Genomic DNA, 13370 nt, shown 5'->3' with positions numbered 1-13370 from the left:
TACACGGTGTATAGAGTCTTCAACGATTCTCTGCTAAGAGTCGAAACACTATTCTTAGGTTTGCCAGGCGCCTGTATACTGCAGCAGTTATTTTGGTTGATGCGTCCCTCAGGAGATGAGTTCGGTATTATACTCATTCCAAGATCTTTTTCAATAAGTGAGGTTTGCAGATTTGGCTTCCTAGCCTGTACTTTGTCTGCGGACTTCTTCGACCTTTCCCAATCTTCATGATTTTGCACTTGATGGGGTTAAATTCCAGGAGCCAACTGTTAGACCAAGCTTGCAGCCTGTCCAGATCCCTTTGTAGTCCTACTTGGCCCTCATCCACTTAAATTCTCCGCATTGGCTTCACGTCGTCTACAAACAGGGACACCTCTGAATCTATCCCTGCCGTCATGTCATTCATATATACCAGAAACAGCACGAGCCCTTAGACTGACCAGTGTGGAACACGACTCGTCACAGGCACCCACTGTGACACATTGTCACGTACCATCACTCGATGTTTCCTTCTTGTCAAGTGTTCCCTGGTCCATTGCAGTGTCTTTTCTGTTATTCCTGCCTCCTGTGTGTGTGTGTTATGCGAATATAGGTACCAGTACCAATATGTAACTACAAGAAGCACAAGGTAGCTACCACTAGCACATAGTAGCTATCACTAGCATATAGTAGCTACCAGTAGCACTCGGTAGCTACCACTAGCACAAAGTAGCTAGCACTAGCACAAAGTAGTTACCACTGGGACAGAGTAGCTACTACTGAAACAAAGTATCTACCAGTAACACAGAGTAGTTACCACTAGCACAGAGTAGCCACCAATAGCACAAACTAGCTATCACTAGCATCAAGTAGCTACCACTAGCTCTAAGTAGTTACCATAACACGATATCCCACTCATCAATCTTATACACCGTAAGTAAAGAAGTTACTGCAGTCTCACATTTCTCAGTAAAAAAAAAAATATCTTGACAATGCAAGATTGGATATCATACTGGGAAAAGGAAATATTGAGGAAACAAATATGTTTGAGATAACCGGGAGTGAACGTGTCAGCAGATGAGTCTATTAAAGATAAGGCGAATAATAGAACAGACGAGGCGAAGAAAGGTAGGCGGAATGCTGAGGCATCTGTGGAAGAAAGATTTATCAGTAGAGGCCTAGAGGGGAAAGAGCCAGAGTACAGTGATATCAGAGCGTTTTTATGGGTGTGAACCATGGGCTATAAACGTTACAGTGTTTAGGAGGCTGGTGGTGGTGAAAATGTCATGTCTGAGGGCAATGTTTCTTATTTTGATATCATGTGAGGCCCTCTTCAGCAGATAGGTACAACACAGGAAAGCTGACTTTCAATGGAACCTTCGCCTCATTGTTGTGGTGATGGAGGGTCCCCTGATCCACGTCTTTATTTCCATTCAAGATGAACATGTCCATTTTACAATCAAGTTTTAGAGGCTGGATTTAAGTTTGAGCCAGAATGAGAGATTTTTTGGGCTAATGATGTGAACATATGTGTTTTCCATTGACTTTGAAAGATGCTGAAGTTAGGTTTGAAAGTGATGAATACTGATTCAGTTTTTTTTATTGAATAACGCAGTGATATTTGTTATTATCAATAATAATGGCATTAACACTGACAAGTTGATTAATAAGACACAAATATAGCACTTGGATATCTTCGTTGCTGAAATGTTTATCGCCTGCGCTGCAGACTGCTTCTGTCTTTAACAGAGGCAACATTTCAGCTGGAGACAGTGAAAGACGAGGAGAGGTAAGCTTGAGGTGTTCAGTCCTTCAGTGTGTCTATTAAATCATAAACAGGACTCATGCATGAGTTTTGTTGGTTCCCAGTGAATGTTGTGAGTGTGTGATCTGACGTGTGCAAAATGTAGTCGAATCCTCTTGTGTGTCTACTAGGTCTCTTACAGTCGTAGGATCTTGTAGTAAGTTATACATTTTGCCTTCGGATGATGTTTCAAGGATCCTGGGTGTATCCTGTGTTTTGTAACTTTTGGATACGCAATTTTCAAATCTCTTAGGATAATAAGGTATGATTTTGTTTACTTTATTCAGATTGTTGAGTGTATTTTTGTAATAAAAGACAAATAATAGCATGTCTTTATTCTGAACGATGTCAAATTACTTATGGAAATCCAAGTAATTTTTATAAGCTTTAATGAATAATAATTGTAGGAACCATTTACGGTAACCTTATTTATTGCCTTTTGGTCAATTTCTTTTATTAGTGATGGTGCTGTTGATAAGAGATCCCGAGTGTCTTCAGGAAGACATCAGAGACGTCACTCTTTATGAAGTGTTCTGGGTGGTGACTCCAGAAAGTTGATCATATGCGTGTCAGTTTTCTGCAGATTGTGAATGTAAAACTGTGTGTGACTTCTGATGACCAATGGTTCCAAGAACTGGAGCTTACTTTAGTTCTCCTGGTTCCATACCTAACTGTGTGTTTGGTACTCAGTTACTTTAAGCTATTTTCACAATTTAAGTGATAATTCTTTGGCTTTAGTCACCTCTTCCTCTTCCCTGTACACAGTGCAGAGACGATGATGCCTCACACACACACACACACACACACACACACACACACACACACACACACACACACACACACACACACACACACACACACACACACACACACATACACACACAAACACACACACATACACACATACACACACACACACACTGAAAGTTACCTGAGGATGATCTCACCTTCACAGACCAGTCTAGTCCCTGAGCAGCCTCCTGGTTGCTGGCTTGATCAACCAGGCTGTTGGTGTTAGCTGCACAGAGTCCAATGTATCCATCACAATTCGGCTGATCAGGGACTGACTTGAGGAACTTATCAAGTTCCCTCTTCAAGACAAGTAGGGGACTTTTAATAACTTCCCTTTATGTATGAAGGAAGATTGTTGAAGAGTCTGGATCCTATTACTCTTAGTTAACTCTCAGTGATCATTGTATCTCTGCCTTTCAATACAATATTTTGCACCATCTGTCAGGCTTCTAGCTTTTTTTTTAGGGAGTGATTTCTGTGTGCAGATTTGAGACCAATCCCTCCAGAATTGGCAAATTGTAAGTTATGATGCATCCTTCTCGCCAACGTTCAGGGAGTACAGTTCGATGATCTTCAACTAATCCCTGTAATTCAGAAAATTCCCAGTAATTTCAAGCAATTTACATGTCAAAATGAGTAATTTTCAAACAACCTCGCCATAACAAAAGGACTTCATCTTAACTTTGCGCCCACAAGAAAACAGTGTAACCACATAAAAAGCTGGAACAATGTGAGAGCCAGTCTGCCCTAACCTTTGAAAATACGTAATATTAGTGAAGGAAAAAATCGCCGTTCAAGAAAAATCAGATAAAACACATATTCTCTCCTCACTGTGACTGACAAGTAAGTGTATCCTCACAACCCTGTTACAAAAATATCTTTCTCGTTACAAAAACGCCTTCCACTGTAAAAAAAAGCTTTCCTCACTACAAAAACACCTTCCTCTCTACACAAATACCTTTTTCACTCCAAAAACACCTTCCTCACTACAAAAACACCTTCCTCTCTACACAAATACCTTTTTCACTCCAAAAACACCTTCCTCACTACAAAAACACCTTCCTCTCTACACAAATACCCTTTTCACTACAAAAACACCTTCCTCACTACAAAAACACCTTCTTCACTACAAAAGCACCTTCTTCACTACAAAAACACCTTCCTCACTACAAAAACATCTTCCTCACTACAAAACACCTTCTTCACTACAAAAACACCTTCCTCACTACAAAAACACCTTCCTCTCTACACAAATACATTTTTCACTACAACAACACCTTCCTCACTACAAAAACACCTTTTTCACTACAAAAACGCCTTTCTCACTACAAAAACACCTTCCTCACTACAAAAACACATTCCTCACTACATAAACATCTTCCTCACCACAAAAACACCTTCTTCACTACAAAAACACATTTCTCACTACAAAAACACTTTCCTCACTACAAAAACACCTTCTTCACTACAAAAACACCTTCTTCACTACAAAAACACCTTCCTCACTACAAAAACACCTTCCTCACTACAAAAACATCTTTTTCACTACAAAAACACCTTCCTCACTACAAAAATACCTTCCTCCCTACAAAAACACCTTCTTCACTACAAAAACACCTTCCTCACTACAAAAACACCTTTTTCACTACAAAAACACCTTCCTCGCTACAAAAACACCTTCCTCACTACAAAAACACCTTCTTCACTACTAAAAAGCTTCCTCACTACAAAAACACCTTCTGCACTACAAAACACCTTCCTCACTACAAAAACACCTTCCTCACTACAAAAACACCTTCTTCACTACAAAAACACCTTCTTCACTTCAAAAAACCTACCTCACTACAAAAACACCTTCTTCACTACAAAAACACCTTCCTCACTACAAAAACACCTTCCTCACTACAAAAACACCTTCACTAGGAAAACACCTTCCTCACTACAAAAACACCTTCACTTCAAAAACACATTCTTCACTACAAAAACACCTTCCTCACTACAAAAACACCTTCCTCACTACAAAAACACCTTCTTCACTACAAAAACACCTTCCTCACTACAAAAACATCTTCCTCACTACAAAACACCTTCTTCACTACAAAAACACCTTCTTCACTACAAAAACACCTTCACTACAAAAACACCTTCCTCACTACAAAAACACCTTCCTCACTACAAAAATACCTTCCTCACTACAAAACACCTTCTTCACTACAAAAACACCTTCTTCACTACAAAAACACCTTCACTACAAAAACACCTTCCTCACTACAAAAACACTTTCCTCACTACAAAAACATCTTTTTCACTACAAAAACACCTTCCTCACTACAAAAATACCTTCCTCCCTACAAAAACACCTTCTTCACTACAAAAACACCTTCCTCACTACAAAAACACCTTCTTCACTACAAAAACACCTTCGTCGCTACAAAAACACCTTCCTAACTACAAAAACACCTTCTTCACTACGAGAAAACCTTCCTCACTACAAAAACACCTTCACTACAAAACACCTTCCTCACTACAAAAACACCTTCTTCACTACAAAAACACCTTCCTCACTACAAAACACCTTCCACACTACAAAAACACCTTCTTCACTACAAAAACACCTTCTTCACTACAAAAACACCTTCGTCACTACAAAAACACCTTCCTCACTACAAAAACACCTTCACTACGAAAACACCTTCCACACTACAAAAACACCTTCACTACAAAAACACATTCTTCACTACAAAAACACCTTCCTCACTACAAAAACACCTTCCTCACTACAAAAACACTTTCTTCACTTCAAAAATACATTCTTCACCATAAAAACACCTTCCTCACTAAAAAACACCTTCCTCGCTACAAAAACACCTTCTTCACTACAAAAACACCTTCCTCACTACAAAAACGCCTTCCTCATTACAAAAACAACTTCATTACAAAAACACCTTCCTCACTACAAAAACACCTTCCTCAATACAAAAACACCTTCTTCACTACAAAAACACCTTCCTCACTACAAAAACACCTTCTTCACTACAAAAACATCTTCCTCACTACAAAAACACCTTCTTCACTACAAAAACACCTTCCTCACTTCAAGAACACCTTCTTCACTACAAAAACGCCTTCCTCACTGCAAAAGCACCTTCCTCACTACAAAAACACCTTCCTCACTACAAAAACACCTTCCTCATTACAAAAACACCTTCCTCACTACAAAAGCACATTCTTCACTACAAAAACACCTTCTTCACTTCAAAAACACCTTCTTCACTACAAAAACACCTTCCTCACTACAAAAACACCTTCTTCACTATAAAAACACTTTCCTCCCTACAAAAACACCTTCCTCACTACAAAAACAACTTCCTCACTACAAAAACACTTTCTTCACTAGAAAAACACCTTTCTCACTACAAAAACACCTTCTTCACTACAAAAACACCTTCTTCACTACAAAAACACCTTCCTCACTACAAAAACACCTTCCTCACTACAAAAACACCTTCCTCACTACAAAAACACCTTCTTCACTACAAAAACACCTTTCTCACTACAAAAACACCTTCCTCACTACAAAAACACCTTCTTCACTACAAAAACACCTTTCTCACTACAAAAACATCTTCTTCACTACAAAAACGCCTTCTTCACTACAAAAACACCTTCTTCACTACAAAAACACCTTCTTCACTACAAAAACATCTTCTTCACTACAAAGACATCTTCTTCACTACAAAAACACATTTCTCACTACAAAAACACTTTCCTCACTACAAAAACACCTTTTCTCCACAAAAACACCTTCCTCACTTCAAAAACACGTTCTTCACTAAAAAAACACCTTAACTACAAAAATACCTTCCTCACTACAAAAACACCTTCTTCACTACAAAAACACCTTCCTCACTACAAAAACACCTTCTTCACTACAAAAACACCTTCCTCGCTACAAAAATACCTCCTCACTACAAAAACACCTTCCTCACTACAAAAACACCTTCCTCACTACAAAAACACCTTCATCATTACAAAAACACCTTCCTCACTACAAAAGCACATTCTTCACTACAAAAACACCTTCCTCACTACAAAAACACCTTCCACACTACAAAAACACTTATGTCACTAAAAAACACCTTCTTCACTACAAAAACACCTTCCTCGCTACAAAAACACCTTCTTCACTACAAAAACACCTTTCTCACTACAAAAACACCTTCCTCACTACAAAAACACCTTTCTCACTACAAAAACACATTCTTCACTACAAAATCACCTTCCTCACTATAAAAACACCTTCTTCACTACAAAAACACCTTCTTCACTACAAAAACACCTTCTTCACTACAAAAACACCTTCCTCACTACAAAAACACCTTCCACACTACAAAAACACCTTCTTCACTACAAAAACACCTTCTTCACTACAAAAACACCTTCGTCACTACAAAAACACCTTCCTCATTACAAAAACACCTTCACTAGGAAAACACCTTCCTCACTACAAAAACACCTTCACTTCAAAAACACATTCTTCACTACAAAAACACCTTCCTCACTACAAAAACACCTTCCTCACTACAAAAACACCTTCTTCACTACAATAACACCTTCGTCACTACAAAAACATCTTCCTCACTACAAAACACCTTCTTCACTACAAAAACACCTTCTTCACTACAAAAACACCTTCACTACAAAAACACCTTCCTCACTACAAAAACACCTTCCTCACTACAAAAATACCTTCCTCACTACAAAACACCTTCTTCACTACAAAAACACCTTCTTCACTACAAAAACACCTTCACTACAAAAACACCTTCCTCACTACAAAAACACTTTCCTCACTACAAAAACATCTTTTTCACTACAAAAACACCTTCCTCACTACAAAAATACCTTCCTCCCTACAAAAACACCTTCTTCACTACAAAAACACCTTCCTCACTACAAAAACACCTTCTTCACTACAAAAACACCTTCGTCGCTACAAAAACACCTTCCTAACTACAAAAACACCTTCTTCACTACGAGAAAACCTTCCTCACTACAAAAACACCTTCACTACAAAACACCTTCCTCACTACAAAAACACCTTCTTCACTACAAAAACACCTTCCTCACTACAAAAACACCTTCCACACTACAAAAACACCTTCTTCACTACAAAAACACCTTCTTCACTACAAAAACACCTTCACTACAAAAACACCTTCCTCACTACAAAAACACCTTCACTACAAAAACACCTTCCTCACTACAAAAACACCTTCACTACAAAAACACCTTCTTCACTACAAAAACACCTTCCTCACTACAAAAACACCTTCCTCACTACAAAAACACCTTCTTCACTTCAAAAATACATTCTTCACCATAAAAACACCTTCCTGAATAAAAAATACCTTCCTCGCTACAAAAACACCTTCTTCACTACAAAAACACCTTCCTCACTACAAAAACACCTTCATCACTACAAAAACAACTTCATTACAAAAACACCTTCCTCACTACAAAAACACCTTCCTCAATACAAAAACACCTTCTTCACTACAAAAACACCTTCCTCACTACAAAAGCACCTTCTTCACTACAAAAACACCTTTCTCACTACAAAAACACCTTCTTCACTACAAAAACACCTTCCTCACTACAAAAACACCTTCTTCACTACAAAAACGCCTTCCTCACTGCAAAAGCACCTTCCTCACTACAAAAACACCTTCCTCACTACAAAAACACCTTCCTCATTACAAAAACACCTTCCTCACTACGAAAGCACCTTCTTCACTACAAAAACACCTTCTTCACTACAAAAACACCTTCTTCACTACAAAAACACCTTCCTCACTACAAAAACACCTTCTTCACTACAAAACACTTTCCTCACGACAAAAACACCTTCCTCACTACAAAAACAACTTCCTCACTACAAAAACACTTTCTTCACTACAAAAACACCTTTCTCACTACAAAAACACTTTCCTCACTACAAAAACATCTTCTTCACTACAAAAACACCTTCCTCACTACAAAAACACCTTCCACACTACAAAAACACTTTCCTCACTACAAAAACACCTTCTTCACTACAAAAACACCTTTCTCACTACAAAAACACCTTCCTCACTACAAAAACACCTTCTTCACTACAAAAACACCTTTCTCACTACAAAAACATCTTCTTCACTACAAAAACGCCTTCTTCACTACAAAAACACCTTCTTCACTACAAAAACACCTTCTTCACTACAAAAACATCTTCTTCACTACAAAGACATCTTCTTCACTACAAAAACACATTTCTCACTACAAAAACACTTTCCTCACTACAAAAACACCTTTTCTCCACAAAAACACCTTCCTCACTTCAAAAACACGTTCTTCACTAAAAAAACACCTTAACTACAAAAATACCTTCCTCACTACAAAAACACCTTCTTCACTACAAAAACACCTTCCTCACTACAAAAACACCTTCTTCACTACAAAAACACCTTCCTCGCTACAAAAATACCTTCCTCACTACAAAAACACCTTCTTCACTACAAAAACACCTTCCTCACTACAAAAACACCTTCTTCACTACAAAAACCTTTTCCTCACTACAAAAGCACATTCTTCACTACAAGAACACCTCCCTCACTACAAAAACACCTTCCACACTACAAAAACACTTATGTCACTAAAAAACACCTTCTTCACTACAAAAACACCTTCCTCGCTACAAAAACACCTTCTTCACTACAAAAACACCTTCCTCACTACAAAAACACCTTTCTCACTACAAAAACACATTCTTCACTACAAAATCACCTTCCTCACTATAAAAACACCTTCTTCACTACAAAAACACCTTCTTCACTACAAAAACACCTTTCTCACTACAAAAACACCTTCCTCACTACAAAAGCACATTCCTCACTACAAAAACAACTTCCTCACTACAAAAACACCTTCTTCACTACAAAAACACCTTCTTCACTACTAAAACACCTTCCTCTCTGCAAAAACACCTTCCTAACTACAAAAACACCTTCTTCACTACAAAAACACCTTCTTCACTACAAAAACACCTTCACTATAAAAACACCTTCCTCACTACAAAAACACCTTCCTCACTACAAAAACACCTTCCTCACTACAAAAACACCTTTTTCACTACAAAAACGCCTTCCTCACTACAAAAACACCTTCCTCACTACAAAAACACCTTCCTCACTACAAAAACATCTTCTTCACTACAAAAACACCTTCTTCACTACAAAAACACCTTCCTCACTACAAAAACACATTCCTCACTACAAAAACATCTTCCTCACCACAAAAACACCTTCTTCACTACAAAAACACATTTCTCACTACAAAAACACTTTCCTCACTACAAAAACACCTTCTTCACTACAAAAACACCTTCCTCACTTCAAAAACACGTTCTTCACTACAAAAACACCTTCACTACAAAAATACCTTCCTCACTACAAAAACACGTTTCTCACTACAAAAACACCTTCCTCACTACAAAAGCACCTTTCTCACTACAAAAACACCTTCACTACAAACACACCTTCCTCATTACAAAAACACCTTCCTCACTACAAAAGCACATTCTTCACTACAAGAACACCTCCCTCACTACAAAAACACCTTCTACACTTCAAAAACACATTCTTCACTACAAAAACACCTTCCTCACTACAAAAACACCTTCTTCACATTAAAATCACTTTCTTCACTATAAAAACACCTTTCTCACTACAAAAACATTTTACTCACTACAAAAACATCTTCTTCACTACAAAAACACCTTCCTCACTAAAAAAACACCTTCCACACTACAAAAACACTTTCCTCACTACAAAAACACCTTCTTCACTACAAAAACACCTTCCTCACTACAAAAACACCTTCCTCACTACAAAAACACCTTCTTCACTACAAAAACACCTTTCTCACTACAAAAACACCTTCCTCACTACAAAAACACCTTTCTCACTACAAAAACACCTTCTTCACTACAAAATCACCTTCATCACTACAAAAACACCTTCACTACAAAAACACCTTCTTCACCACAAAAACACCTTTCTCACTACAAAAACACCTTCCTCACTACAAAAGCACATTCCTCAGTACAAAAACAACTTCCTCACTACAAAAACACTTTCCTCACTACAAAAACACCTTCCTCATTACAAAAACACCTTCCTCACTACAAAAGCACATTCTTCACTACAAAAACACCTTCCTCATTACAAAAACACCTTCCTCACTACAAAAGCACATTCTTCACTACAAAAACACCTTCCTCACTACAAAAACACCTTCTTCACTTCAAAAACACCTTCTTCACTACAAAAACACCTTCTTCACTACAAAAACACCTTCTTCACTACAAAAACACCTTTCTCACTGCAAAAACACGTTCCTCACTACAAAAACACCTTCCTCACTACAAAAACACCTTCACTACGAAAACGTCTTCCTCACTGCAAAAGCACCTTCCTCACTATAAAAACACCTTTCTCGCTACAAAAACACCTTCCTAATTACAAAAACACCTTCCTCACTACAAAAGCGCTTTCTTCACTACAAAAACACCTTAATCTTTACAAAAACACCTTCTTCACTACAAAAACACCTTCTTCACTACAAAAACACCTTCCTCACTACAAAAGCACCTTCTTCACTACAAAAACACTTTTCTCACTACAAAAACACCTTCCTCACTACAAAAACAACTTCCTCACTACTAAAACACTTTTTTCACTACAAAAACACCTTTCTCACTACAAAAACACTTTCCTCACTTCAAAAACTCCTTCTTCACTACAAAAACACCTTCCTCACTACAAAAACACCTTCCTCACTACAAAAACACTTTCCTCACTAAAAAACACCTTCTTCACTACAAAAACATCTTCTTCACTACAAAAACGCCTTCCTCATTACAAAAACATCTTCTTCACTACAAAAACACCTTCCTCACTACAAAAACACCTTCCTCACTACAAAAACACCTTCTTCACTACAAAAACACCTTCCTCACTACAAAAACACCTTTCTCACTACAAATACACCTTCCTCCCTACAAAAACACCTTTCTCACTTCAAAAACACCTTCATCACTACAAAATCACCTTCCTCACTACAAAAACACCTTCACTACAAAAACACCTTCACTACAAAAACACCTTCTTCACTACAAGAACACCTTTTTCTCTACAAAAACACCTTCCTCACTACAAAAGCACATTCCTCACTACAAAAACAATTTCCTCACTACAAAAACACCTTCTTCACTACAAAAACACCTTCTTCACTACTAAAACACCTTCCTCACTACAAAAACACCTTCCTCACTACAAAAACACCTTCTTCACTACAAAAACACCTTCCTCACTACAAAAACACCTTCCTAACTACAAAAACACCTTCTTCACTACAAAAACACATCCTTCACTAGAAAAACACCTTCTTCACTACAAAAACACCTTCCTCACTACAAAAACACCTTCCTCACTACAAAAACACCTTCCTCACTACAAAAACACCTTCCTCACTACAAAAACACCTTCCTCACTACAAAAACACCTTCCTCACTACAAAAACACCTTCTTCACTACAAAAACACCATCCTCACTACAAAAACACCTTCCTCACTACAAAAACACCTTCCTCACTACAAAAACACCTTCCTCACTACAAAAACCCCTTCCTCACTACAAAAACACCTTCATCATGACCAGGAAAGGTTTTCTCATTACGAAAGTACCTTCCTCATCAATACAGATTAATTAAATATCATCCATATTTACAATATTAAAAAACACTGACACTCATCTGATAGTTTATTTACAGAACTAATAATGATAACTATTATATCGAGATGATATAGATTGAATAATACATGCAGTGTGTTGGTGGTGGCTACGACAGGTCGAGGCCTAGCTAGAGTGCTGGGGGGAGGGGGTCTTGCTGGGGTCCGCCTCTAGTGCAGATGGTTTGGTCTCATATCCTCAGAAAAGAAGATGAAAAAGGCTTCAAGAAAATGTATTTGGATTTCACTTTTAACCTTTTCAAAATTCCACTTCTCCTACCCCCCCTCCTTCCCATCTTTCGTAAATACAAACAAATGTATATTTTCTTGCGTAATATGGTACGAGAATTTTAAATGAAATATTGATGATACAAAGGTAGAGTATGCAATACACAAACAAGGTTTGTGGGACACCTTACAAATACCAATAGATATGTTTACCAAAAATTATTGTACAAATATCTCATGGAGCTCGTCAGAGCTGAGACGCATACTCAGTTTACAAGAAGCTTCACCCCTCTGAACTGCAGCGTTGAGCCTCTGGAATAGAAAACTAGCTATTATGGATGCTTAGTTGCTCTGACGAGTCTTTTGACTTGATCCTTTAGGATCTTGAATGTGTTCTTTTCCCACGAGCAGAGGGTCACTGAACCTACGGAGCAATCATGTAACAGTGGGCAAATTAATCATACCTTCTAGACTTTTCTGACTCCTTGAAGCTGGCAGCCGCCCCTCCTTCCTCCCTCTTGCAACGGAGATAGATATCAGCCAATTTAGATGGACGTTTGTAGTCACCACCTACTTGCCATCTGTCGAGGTTGTAAGGTAATATATCTAGATGCTTTTGGCTGCCATCAGATCTGAATAGTTGGGGCGGCTTCCTTATTGCTCGGAATCCAGCTGTTATAAGGCTCATCTTAATAACGTTAATCTCTTCATACCGTGTAATCTTTCCCTCAGATCTACGGC

At 38.1% G+C, this 13370-nt stretch overlaps 1 protein-coding gene across 1 annotated transcript in view; it reads left to right on the top strand.

Annotated features, from left to right (window-relative positions):
* Positions 1-13370, top strand: part of LOC128698520 (histone-lysine N-methyltransferase SETD1B-like) — a 438732-nt gene that overhangs the window by 175158 nt on the left and 250204 nt on the right. The gene's annotated exons all lie outside the window — the stretch shown is intronic.

This window comes from Cherax quadricarinatus, chromosome 14 (assembly GCF_038502225.1).
Source record: "Cherax quadricarinatus isolate ZL_2023a chromosome 14, ASM3850222v1, whole genome shotgun sequence".
NCBI classification, from domain to species: domain Eukaryota; kingdom Metazoa; phylum Arthropoda; class Malacostraca; order Decapoda; family Parastacidae; genus Cherax; species Cherax quadricarinatus.
The sequence above is the reverse complement of the archived record's forward strand: the minus strand, read 5'-3'. Positions and strand labels throughout refer to the sequence as shown.